Below are 13037 nucleotides of genomic sequence, written 5' to 3'. Positions count from 1 at the left end.
GGGTCACGCGAATCCAGATGGGACACATGTGGCCTGCCAGATACAGCAAACGTCAAGAAGATATTAGCTCGGACGTGAAAGTTTGGCCTGCCACGCTTGGGTTTATTTTGACATGCTTTCCAAAAATCACAACATTGGAATGTTCCAGTTTAATGCAGAGTTAGCCTGTAAAGGGCAGGACTGGCATGTGGACTTCTTAATTCAAAAAGCCCATTGAGTGGGAAGCATATTGAATCATGTCATGTAATGGACTTGAGAGGTTTTTTGACTCACTATTTGCTCTAAAACGCATAAAAAGCTGGGAAAAGGAATCCAAATATTATTTGTTCTATAACTATTCTAAAATAAACACTGATCAAAGTCAGAGTGAATAGAAAACATGCTGTGGAACAACACTGAGTAATTATGTATCAGGAATGCCTAAAATGTTCTGGGAAATGACACTTTCAACAAAAACACTGGCTGTTTATCAGGAATATTTAAGTCCACCTTGCTACCTTGTGCAGTTAAAGACTGTGCGCTGTCTGCTGTCATTCACATTTTGTTCTAGCCCTTCATCAGTGGTCAGTTTCTCATCACCAAGCTGCTCTTAGCTGGATATTTTTGGGTGGTGGACAACTGATGTGTGTAAAAAACCCAGCAACACTGCTGTGCCTGATAGACCCATACCAGCACTGCAAACATGTCAACAATCTCTAGAGGTGCTGGGGTCAAAAACTGACCAATGATGAATGGGGTAAATGGTGCATGACAACAAATGTGCTACAGTCTGTAACTGTGCACCAATACAGTGAACCTAAAAAGTAGTTGGACCTAATAAAGTGACCAGAGAGTGAGGTATAAGGTAGAGTACTGTGCAAAGGCAAAATACCCTTTCATTCATTTCTAGTCAAAAGAGCTATTATGTACAAGTTATGAATTTTCATCATGAAGAAAAAGCAGAAAACTTACACAAAAGTCTCAGCAACTAAATATAATATCATGTTTTTCAATATTAAGTGTGTCCACTCTTTGTCTTCATTACCACTCCTATTCTTTTCAGGACAACTGAAAGTAATCTGCACATTTTTTCACACCTCCAAAGTTCAGTCTTAGAAGTTGGTTGCATTTTCTGCTTCTCACCATCCAAGTAATCCCAAATACATTCAGTGGTGTTGAGGTTTGGGCTCTGGGGTGGTCAGTCCATTGTTCTGAAAACACCAGCAGCTTCTTTGTTTTGCAAATTTTTAGTCTATTTAATTTTTTTAGTAATGGCTTCTTGACAGCTACACATCCTTTCAGACTCATATTGTTGAGTTGTCTTTTCACAGTTGAAGGATGGACAGAAACTCCTGTAGGTTTTTTCAGATCTAAAATAAGAGTGGAGCTTGATTTCTTCCTCTGTGTCAATGATGAAACCTTTAAGTGCTGTTTATCTAAAGGTTATAGTTTTGGTGGTCTACCAGGTCTAGCATGGTGCTTAGGAGCTCCATTTTCTCTGTATCTTTTAATTATTTTTTGAACAGTTTTGCATTTTCCTTATTCAACTCCTTCCTTTTTTAAGTGCATTATCTTATACCTAATATCTTCAGAAAAATCTCCTTTCACCATTTTGGACGCACACTGACTTTTTGCATAGTATGTGTTTCTAATAAAGTGGATGGTGAGTGTATATCCCATGATACACTATATAGACAAAAGCAGCACAAGAACTGTGCATCAGGAGCTTAACAAAATGGGTTCCATGGCCGAGCAGCTACACACAAGCCTAAGATCAATACGCACAATGCCAAGCGTTGGGGGTGAAGTGGTGTAAAGCACACCTCCACTGGACACTGGAGCAGTTTAAACACATTCTGTGGAGTGATGAATCATGCTTCTTGGTCTGAGAGTCAGAGAATGCCAGGAGACCATTACCTGCCTGACCGCATTGTGCCAAGTGTAAAGTTTGGTGGAGGAGGGATAATGCTATGGGGTTGTTTTTCAGTAGGTGGCCTAGAACCCTTAGTTCCAGTGAAGGGAAATCTTAATGCTTCAGCAGACCAAGACATTTTGGACAGTTCTATGCTTCCAACTCTTTATGAACAGTTTGGGGAAGGCCCTTTTCTGTTCCAGCAGGATTGTGCCCCAGTGCACAAAGCAAGGTCATTAAAGGCATGGCTAGGTGAGTCTGGTGTGAAAGAACTTGACTGGTCCACACAGAGCCCTGACTTCAACCCCACTGAACACCTTTGGGATGAACTAGAACAGTGATTGTGAGCCAGGCCCTATCGTCCAACATCAGTGTCTGACCTCAAAAATGCTCTTCTGGATGAATGGGCAAAAACTGTAGAAAGCTTCCCAGAAGAGTGGAAGCTGTTATAGCAGCAAAGGGGGGACCAACTCCATATTATTGCCAATTATAGATTTAGAATTAGATATCATAAAAGCTCCTGTGAATGTAATGAGTACGTGTCCCAATACTTTTGTCCATATAGTGTATGTCCTAAAACGGGATCTTATGTACAAAGGAATTGGATACTTAAGAGCAAAATCAAACAGAAAGCTCCAAAAGTAGGAGGGAGTCATTTACTTGAGTTGAGAAAACAAGTTTATCCTTCCTGAGGTGTGCCTGCTGACCAGGGAGAGTGCCACTGGAATGGCAGACTGTGATTCATCAGAATATTACAGTAAGCAAACTGGCTGTGGGTAGGAATGCTTCCAAAGAATACACTTAGATTCTCCTTTAGCACCTTGCTGCCATTCCAGAGTGTTAACTTGTGTGGAGGAGGAATGGCTCCAGACCATCACCTGCACTGAATGACAGCTCATTACTTATAGTGAAACTAAACTTTGTACAAATAGTACAAAAAATATATTTTTTTACACAATAGGATGTTGACATTCTAGGCTAAGACGAACATTGAATGGCTATGTAGGACCTCTATGTATTCAGGGTGAATACTAATTGTCTCAATCCCAGTATTGACCTTCCTAATAGTCTCATTTGTTGCCCTTTCCTAAATCTTGTATCCCAGATTATCAGGTCCCACAGCATCCAATTACATTTTGATTAATAGGTACATTTGACCAGACAACGTGAAACTGAGCCCTCTCTAGACACTGGCTCATTCACTCCTGAAGTAATATAAACAAGACTCTTGCTTCGCCTGTGAGTAACAAAGAATGTGATTATCCTAGTATTTGCAACACTCCTGTCCCAAAGTCAATAAGAAGGGAGAATTGAAAACAGATGCCTGACCAGTCGGTCTTGTCTAGTCCACACTGTTATCTTAGGGTTATTGCTTACATTGGTGTCATTATGTACAGATAACGGTGGAATCTGATTTGATAGCATGATGAAAACCTGCCTTTTCCTATCACAAGAGATAAATGATGCCTTGGAAACCTGGAAAAGTAGTGAGTTAGCTAATTAGCTCATTTCTAACAATACTCTGACACGCAACCCAGGCAATGAGAGACCATTTTGGGGCTTGAATGTGTTTCTGGAAGGAATTAAAAGTTGGAGGTGGTGCTGCTTGGCGTCAGCTCACACTGCACAGGAAGTTATGTTACAAAGGAAGTTTTGAGGTTTTTTTAATCTAGTTTTCACTCAATTTAGCCGTTTTCCCATTCCTTTCTGCTAGCTAGGTCTCCCCCTGTTGCATGATAGCTTCCAGCCTGCAAGGCTAAAGGCTAAGGACCAAACTATGCACCTGTGAACCTGTGAAAGATGTTCATATAGGTGTCTGCCATCGTAGAAATAGCCTAGAAATTGTAATCAGGGGCTGGATTCTCAAAGCTTAATGGGGGTTACTAACAACAACTGTTGTAATGGCCTTATGACCGTCTTAACCACTTAAAATCCAGGCTTATTACATACTATGGCTTATAATTCAGTAACTACAGGGACTTCAAAACATACTGGCTGAGGCCCTGGCCACTTAAAGGGTTTACCCAGGGCAGCTCTGTGACCGTTTAGCAGCCTTCACCATGCGTCATTCTCAAAAGAAGGTTCGGAAATTCTAAAGTAGTGGTGATCTAACTCCTGGGCTAAACCTTATAGGGAACATGGCTCATCAGCTGTTTTGCTATCTACGAATGACAGACTGTAGTTCACACCGCAGCCAGTGGGAGGAAGCCAAGAGCAAGAAAGCCTGCAAGGTATGCCATTGCCCTTGACCTAGTGTAAACAATAGGACATCCTGAAGTGAGGTGGCAGAACTCCTGGGCTAAACTTTAAAGGTGAGGAACAGGAAAGAGCCTTCTTCAAACTGTTGCCATGAAGTTGAAAGGAAATAATTTTTAGAATGTCTTTTCATGGTGTAGCGTTAACATTACCCCTCACTGGATCTAAGGGGTTCAAGCCCACACGCTGAAAAACAGCCCCGGAACATTATCCCTCCTCCACCAAACTTTACTGTTGGCACTATGCATTCTGGGAGGTAGCGTTCTCCTGGTATCCACCAAACCCAGATTCGTTCATCAGACCGCCAGATAGAGAAGCGTGAGTCCAGCAGCCGTATGTTTTATACCACTCAAGCCGACGTTTGGCATTGTGCCTAGTGATCTTAAGCTTATGTACAGCTGCTCGGACATGTAAACCCATTTCATGAAGGTCCTGACACTCAGTTCTTGTGTTGATTTTGAACTCTGTAGTTTTTACGTGCTATACACTTCAGCACTCAGCAGCCCCTCTCTGTGAGTTTGTGTGGTCTACTGCTTTGTGGCTGAGCTGTTGCTGCAGATGATTCCATTTCATATAATATTCAATAATAATTCCATAATAGCACTTGCAGTTGACCAGGGCAGATCTAGCAGATCTAGATGTTTTTGAGCTTTTCAGTGCAACCCATTCTACTGCCAGTGTCTGTATATGGAGATTGCATGGCTGTGTGCTTAATTTTACACACCTGTAACAATAATTAGGGCGAGTGTTCACTTTTGAGCGTTTGAGCATTTTGGCCGTATAGTGTGTATCCACAAATAAAGGGAAAAACTAGTGAGAATCTGTGGAGTACAGTTGAATAGAAATGATCAGATAAGTAAAGGGTACAAAGGATGATTTTTCTTGAATTTATATTATGCATATTTTAAATTGTATTATGACAATCTGTTACATGTTATTTTGATCACTTTAAAAAGTGATAGACAAAAAATACTACAAACAACTGCTGTTAAGCAATGTCAGCATTATTGTAGACTAAATTTGTGTTTTAAGTTATGATTTAAGTTGATGACTTTTCATTTGATTCAATGCTGTTTACAATAAGTGAGTGTTCTCCTGATGATGTTGTTGAAAGTTTTATTCTGCTTGGACTGCTCTGAGGTCGTCCTAAAGTTTACTGCAGTCATGCCCACAGATGAGGCTGGCAAGATGACAAAATGGAGGCAATATGTTTGGAGCAGCCAGTCATGACCAGGGCTGGAAAGATGCAATGGTCCTGGTGAGTTATGACTGTACTAAGTGCTTTGGGGCCCCTGTTTTGTACTTTGAGAAAAACTTTGCTTGGCGTCATAGTAGAGAGAAGGGATATAATAAGTAAAATATTGGATGTAATAAATATTGTTAAATGCATTATTATGTATTAATAGCAAAAACAAAAAGTTGCTTAGTTCCATTTTGGACTTCACCATGTACAACAGGTCAGTGTTTTCTTGATGTACAGAACCCAGATTCTCGCAACATGTATCTGAGAGTAGTTGCTGTGAGTGTCTGTGAGCTACAATTACTTAAACTTCTTTTCTGTGTCTCTATGCTAATATGTTTATGTGCATCTTTTTCAGAAGTATAAGTAAGAGTTCAGACCATATCTTCAGACACATGGTGGTAGTATGAACAGAAACTGTGTGACTCAAGGAGGGGAGAGAACTCTGAAAACTTGAGCTGGAGTGGATATATTACTTACATACTCAGGAGACATGTTCTTCACCAAGTTTTAACTGAGTTCTCTTTGAATCTCTTTCAACACACTTGCATATATCAGATTCATCCATTTGGGGAAGGGGCCAAAGCACAACCAGTGTTATAAAATTTTGCTTGCAATTTCAACATATTTCCAGAGAGGTCTCCAGATTTCTAAAATCCTAAATAGTGTAGCTTTAATTTTCCAGTTTTAAAATGCTATACCACCAAACTGGACTACATTGCTGGTTCATACTCAAAAGTGGGCGGGTTGGAAATGATCACAAATGCTGTTTTGGGTAGACTGGGATTTTTTTCTGTTCTGAAGGAATGTGTTCATGAGTAGAGCATGGAAAGATCACTTATGGTCTCTTGAACTCACAGACAAAGATGACTTTGGCATCACTTAGATTCAAACGTATTATCTCCAAACAGTAGAGCAAAACCTTAGAAGTTGACCACTCAGGGGTTAAGTCTAGTCATTCTTAATAATTTTTCATGTTCTGTTGAACCTTCATATCACACATAACAAAGCCTGAATGGTGACGCACTTAAACATTTTCAGTGCGATTTCTGGCTCCCTTCATGTGCACTAGTGCTTTTTAATATGCTTAACGGCAGCTGCATCCCAGATGGGTACAGGTATGTGGGCACTCTGTCTTCCACAACGGAGGACTGCAGTCAACAAGCTTCTTTTGCAGAGAGGAAACATTACCTAGATTCTCCACATTCTGTCTGGACATGTGAAAACCCTGCAGAAGCGTCACAGGAAAGCCCTGCATGTGTGATAAGAACAGCATCCCAGACAGGGGTCAGCCAATGACGCAGAAGAGGAAACGTACCTGCTCTCCACAGGATGGCACCCACCCACACACCCACCTGCACTGACAGCTTTATGGATGAGGTATGGCAGTTGTTTGAAAACATGCATTCGCATGGTGCAAGTATTTCTGCTGAGGTTGTGAAACCCTCCAACATTGACGGTCCAATGCAAAAATGTCTAACTCTTGCGTTAGAAAAACTTGCATATGCAATCAGAAAATGTAGGAAAAATCTTTCTTCTATGAAAGAAACAAAAACTAAAAAACAATATTGATTTTTCTATTAACAGGGTCGCTTAGTGGCTAATGTTTTAACTTATTGTGCAAAGCTGTATGTGTGAACTTGCATATGTGAAACCTTAAAGCTTCACTATATAAGAGTTTTTGTTAAAATTGAAAAAGCAGAGGAGTCAGGAGTACACTAAAATATGGTGTCCGTGCGCTGCTGCGAGTCACCCTATAAAGCCCATTTCACACCAGTTGTAACGAGTCGTGAATGATAAGCCAGAACCACTCCACACCACTTGTTATTTCACACTGGACATGACACACACATTACAAGGCCAAAGCAGTTTCTGTTTGTGTGCATTTTCACATAATACAAATGTCTTTATTGTCTGTTTATTTCTTAAACATAATTCATAATAGCAAGAATACTGCATTTGCACTTTATGTACATAATAGCATTTCTTTACTGCTTCTGCCTAGAGCAGGGGTTGGCAACCCAAACGTTAAGAAGAGCCATTTTGTCCTTTCAACAAAAATCAAACCACCTTGGGAGCCACAACATTTTATGTTAATTTTATTAAAGTAACGTTTTACCATCTTGGCTGTAAATATCTCAGTACATGCTAATGTCCTAGTGTAGACTAAAAACTATAAAATGAATAAAAAACGCAGACTTACTTTGCTTTGCTTTAAGCTTTAGTTCAGCTATAGTTTCTCAACGTTCGACATCAGCTTCACGTTTGCGGATTCTTGTTCGAATTTTCCCATTCCACCTTAAATGCTTCATGACTTTTTAGTGCTTGACAGTTTCTTGATGCAGATTAAACGTATCAGGAAACCAAATGACTGCTCATAAATGCAAATAAATCAGACCGTCTCCAAATTATCGATGTTCGTCTTAAATCTCTCTCTTTTCCGTTTCGTTAGCTACTAGCTAGGCAAGATTGGATTAAAGGTTGGTGAATTATGCTGAATTAGCAGTTATACATTTACTCCAGCCATTTAGTGATAAAAATGCCATTTAGCATTAAAACTGTGTTAGAATGATCAGCAAAGCTTTATTTTACTGCAAAGGAGGATTTTTTTCCTAAAAATCTAGTTCTGCTGTGGAGCCGCAACAGGGCAGTGAAAGAGACACGTTTTGGATCCCTGGCCTAGAGACTGCTAGCACGGCCGGCATGGCACACATCAAAAATAGAACCACCCGTTGTTCTTCCACACTTGCATGCAGTTTTCATCTTCCACCAGAGAGGTTTACATAGTATTGCTTGAAGTTTGTGTGCTAGCTTTGAGAGACAGCTCAATCGCCCGTTCATTTCCTTTCCTTTTCCTGTTAGACTCAGTCATTCCTCATCAATATTAATTTGTATATACACTATTGGTCAGTTTCCTGGACAAGGGACAAGACTTCTGGACTACTTTTTCATTTCAATGGGGAATATTCTTTTAGAATACTGTGTAGTCCAAGACTGGGCCTAATCCCTGTCTGGGAAACTGACGCCTATATGTTGAAAGGTTTGTAGATGCTTGTTCATCCAACGTTTCTTCCAAAAGCAAATGCATTATCAGTGAGATTGTCCACCCTTTCTTGCAGTAACAGCTTCTGCTCTTCTGAGAAGACTTAGCACAGTTTACAGATGTTGGAACATTACTATGAGTATTTGATTGCATTCCATCACAAAAGCATTAGTGAGGTCAGGTACTGATGTTGGATGATTAGTTCTGGAACACAAACACCACTCCAACTCATTCCAGTGGTATTTGATGTTGTTTCATCACCCTGAAAATGCAGTTTCACTGCTCCACAGCCCAATGCTGGGGGCTTTATACCACTATGGCTGATGTTTGGCATTGGGCTTGGTGACCTTATGCTCTTGGTTGCTACAGAGTGTTCCATTCTATTAGCAATGCCTTTCTATGGCGATTACACTAGCTTTTTGTGCAATTGAACATCTGTGTTAGCAATAGCTCAGCTATTAATGAGGGTGTCTGGATACTTCTAGAAATATAGTGTATATATGTTGATTTTTATCTTGAAAGTGCTAGCAAACAATTGTTAAAAAAAACTGTGATATGTTCCCACTTTGTCACGTCTGATTGGTTTAGTCTGTTCAGACATTCTCAGCATGTTATCTTTTTTTAGATGATAGCTTTGACACAGATCAAAAGTGGCTAAAATCAGAACAGTAAAGGACTGGAGTCCATGTGTGTCTGAACAAAAGAAGACGAGGCCTAAGGCATTAACATTCACGGGCAAAAGCAATGTTTTCACTTACAAGGAAGAGTGGATGGTGTAACTTGGCTAAAGAACAGAAACAGGCCACTGTAAACTGAGCGGTCATCCAAGATACTAGAAGTTCGGCCAGACAAATACCTGAGCCTCTTTAATTCCTAAACCCTGAGTGGGCCGTGTTCTTATAATAATGGTACGTGTGTCCTCAAGACTTTTTCTTCTAATAAACACTTGCAGATGGGGTCACATTGTCATGTAGTTGTCTTAAGTCCATGGGTATGTAGATAATGGAGTGCAGAAAACAATGCTTTTATTGCCTTTGGATTGTGTGTGCAATAAACCAATGTCTAATTGTGCCCCTAGATATCACTGATTGATGTTACTGTGGGGTGAAGGAGTCCTAATCCTCACCTACAAGCTGAGGAGCCACTCTATTGATCTTTGCTGCACAAAAATATGCTTTCGTTTTTGGTCAGAAGCACTACAGTACACCTCATTGTAAGAAACATAAAATGCAACCAACTTCTAAGACTGAACTTTGGAGGTTGCATTTTCATCCAAGTAATCCCAAACACATTCAGTGATGTTGAGGTCTGGACTCTGCGGTGGTCCACTGTTCTAACAATCCAGAAGCTTCTTTGTTTTTTTTTTTGTCTATTACCTTTTTCAGTAACAGCTTCTTGACACATCCTTTCAGACTCATAGTTTTGAGCTGTCTTCTCACAGTGGAAGGATGGACAGAAACACCTGAAGATTTTCAGATCTCAAGCAAGAGTGGAGCTTGAGTGTCTCGTATCTTTTAAGTACTTTAACTACAGTTTGTCTGATGGGGGCAGTTTAGGTGGTCTACCAGGTCTTGCACTGTTGTGAGGAGTCCTATTTTCTCTGTAGCTTTTAATAATTTTTTGCACTCCAGTTTTAAAATTTCCTGTTTTTTCACTTATTTTGCTTTGACTTTCATCTTCCTTATGCAAGTAGATTATTTTCTATCGTATCTCCTCAAAATTATCTCCTGAAAATAATTAACTTGTATTTAATGGCCTTTTTGTCTAGAAATTAAACAAATGAAGGGTGGTCTCTGACTTTTGCACAGTATTTTACCCAAATTGCCCAATTCTAGTTCTGTTTCCTGCTTATAAAGTTGGTTTGTGTCACTTAGTTCAGCGTGGAGTTTCAGTAATCACGTAAAGAGAAGTTTGTCCAAAGCTGACTTCAGCTATTTAAAATAACTTTATGTCTAAATAAGACAGAAAACCAACAGCAACACTTGTACCTTTTAAGATTTCTGTGCTTTAAATAAAGAGAAAACAAATAAACACAGAACAAGGGCTGGATTCACCTTGTCTGCCACTTCCTAACTTGTGGCTGGCAGTGCAAATATTTTCAACGGAGAATATTATGCAAGTGGAGAAGTACTTCTGAGACACTGAAAGGAGCTTTGCTCTCTGCCCGGAGCATACCAAAGACTGAGCTCTGATAGAAAAGAATGGTGATACATTTGAGCGACATAGCACGATGACACCTGGCTAGAAAGTCAACACAGCTCAGAAATCTGACCTTCACTTGGACCCACAGCCTGGACTCCCTGCAAATTCCCACAACCTACGAGTGTGTATTTTTAACCGACGTCAACAAACACTGGCAGATTTGGCCGGCGCATGAGTTATTTCTGATGACAGACTGGACGATGGCCCGTGTTCGAATATCAAAGATTCGGAGGAGGCAAGAACAACAAGCAAAGGGCCAGTGCTGTCAGACGGTGGTGCCAGCGATGGAAGCCACACACTAAGGGGAAAAAGACATAAATAATTGTGGACTGGAAAAACGAATGTTTTCACATCTGCTTAAAAGCTTTACGTATGCTTTGAATGTACGTCTTAATGGTGTGGAGAGGGCAGTTTGGCCTCTCACCGCAGACTGATGTAAGACACATTTAATGGGATGCTTTTGTTGGTTGAGCAGTGAAAAGAAGGTTTTATGCTCACTGGTTGATGCCAAGACACACCGAAGTCTTTGTTTAGGGACTATTCTGTAGGAGTTCAGAAATAACTGCTGAAAACAAAACAGCTTTGACATCATAGTCCTGATGTATGGTCCATACAAAGCAGAATGTCTGCACGTTAATGAGACATGGCCTACTGTGGCCATCACACACACAATTTTCCAAGAAATTCAAAGAAAACATGGCTGTTTACAGTTGCAGCAGCCTCTAGCATTGCACGCTCTGTCTTCAGACCACTTTGAACATCCTACAACCTTATCAATTACTGGAATTCATAGGCCATTACAGTGTTCTCAACTCTGGTCCTGTAGCCATACCTTTAGCTAGCCCATTAGCTTATCAAATCCTTCTTGGCCTGAATTGGATGTTTTTAACTAATGCTCTCACAGTATCGTCACATGAAAAACAGCCACTAGTTTCACTGTCTGCTCAATGTTGCAGCTATGATGGCATCTAGTGGCTGGGAGTTGCAGCACATTGGTTTTCCATTCATGATTATATAACAGGAAAGAAACTTTGAGGCTGAGGTTGGTGGCTGTTCCTGGTTGGTGCTGGGCCCAAAGTTTACAGAGAACTGGTGGCAGTGCCCCCCACTGAGCAATTCAGAAGCAAGCAGCCCTAATTATTTGATATGTGCCATGGTTTTTAATCAAGCCATACATGTTTGCAACCTGATTTTTTTAAAATATCATAGATATTTCATCTACTGCACACACTGTGATACATTCATGGGGAAAAAACAGCACCTTCTGGGTGCTTTGTCATCACAGAAACACTGTGTAACCACAGCTATATTGAAAATGTTGTTTTTTCACAGACTTTGTTCTTCACTTGTCTTTCAAGAATTGGTTTAAAAGCACTAAATTCATGTTACTGCATTAAGTACATTTTGCCCTTCCACCTTAAATGGTACAGCAGTTACATTCTGGCACCTCAGGCACCATTTAAGGTGGAATGGAAAAAAAAGAAGCTGACTTCAGCCTCGTAAAAAGTCAAATATTGAGAGACATTTTACAAGAAACTATTTTACTTCTGCGGAAAAGTTTCCTGTCAGAGATGTGAGAAAAACAGCTATAGCTGATTTAAAGCTTAAAGCAGAGCAAAGTCTGCATTTTTGTTTATATCATATTTGTTAGCATATACTAGCACATTAGCACATACTGAGACATATTTACAGCCAAGATGGTAAAATGGACTTTTTGTGGTTTGATTTTTGTTGAAAGGACAAAATGGCTCTTCTTAACATTTGGGTTGCTGACCACTGCATTAGGCAGTAATGTAACAACAAGAGAACAAGCCAATGTGCGTGTTTACTCCAAGTCATCAATTCATCTCCTTACTGCATTTGGACCATTTCACTGAATGATTTTCTTACTACCAAGATTTTTGCATCTCCCTTGTTGCCCTCATCTCAGGCCAGCAGTTAGTTTAGTCCAGCGAACAACAGTGCCCCCTTAAGGCCATTTAAACCAGGCCAGGGCACCAAGCTGAGTCATTATGAACTACATGCGCATGTTACATATAGGGCAATAGGCCCTAATAAACCCAGCTAAATCTAAGTAAACATATTTCCATGTGGATTTTTCAGTTTTTAGTAAAATATTATAATAAAATTAAAGATTAATCATTCTTTTAACATAATCACACAAGTTTTACAAGATTTACTTCTAAGAAAATAATGTAATAAAATTGTGTTGAATACAGTCCCTCCACATTCACAGAAATATCCCAAAATAAAAGGACTATTTCACCTCAAACTCATAGTAAGGGTCTAGAAGATATGTGTTTACTGGAGAAGATCCACAGTAGTTTTTAAGTATTCCCTTTTTTAAAAAATATATTAAACAATAAACATGAGACTGGGCTTATTAGGGGCTTTTCCCCTAAGCT

Source organism: Colossoma macropomum, unplaced genomic scaffold (assembly GCF_904425465.1).
Source record: "Colossoma macropomum unplaced genomic scaffold, Colossoma_macropomum, whole genome shotgun sequence".
In the NCBI taxonomy this organism is placed as follows: domain Eukaryota; kingdom Metazoa; phylum Chordata; class Actinopteri; order Characiformes; family Serrasalmidae; genus Colossoma; species Colossoma macropomum.
Note: the sequence above shows the minus strand (reverse complement) of the source record.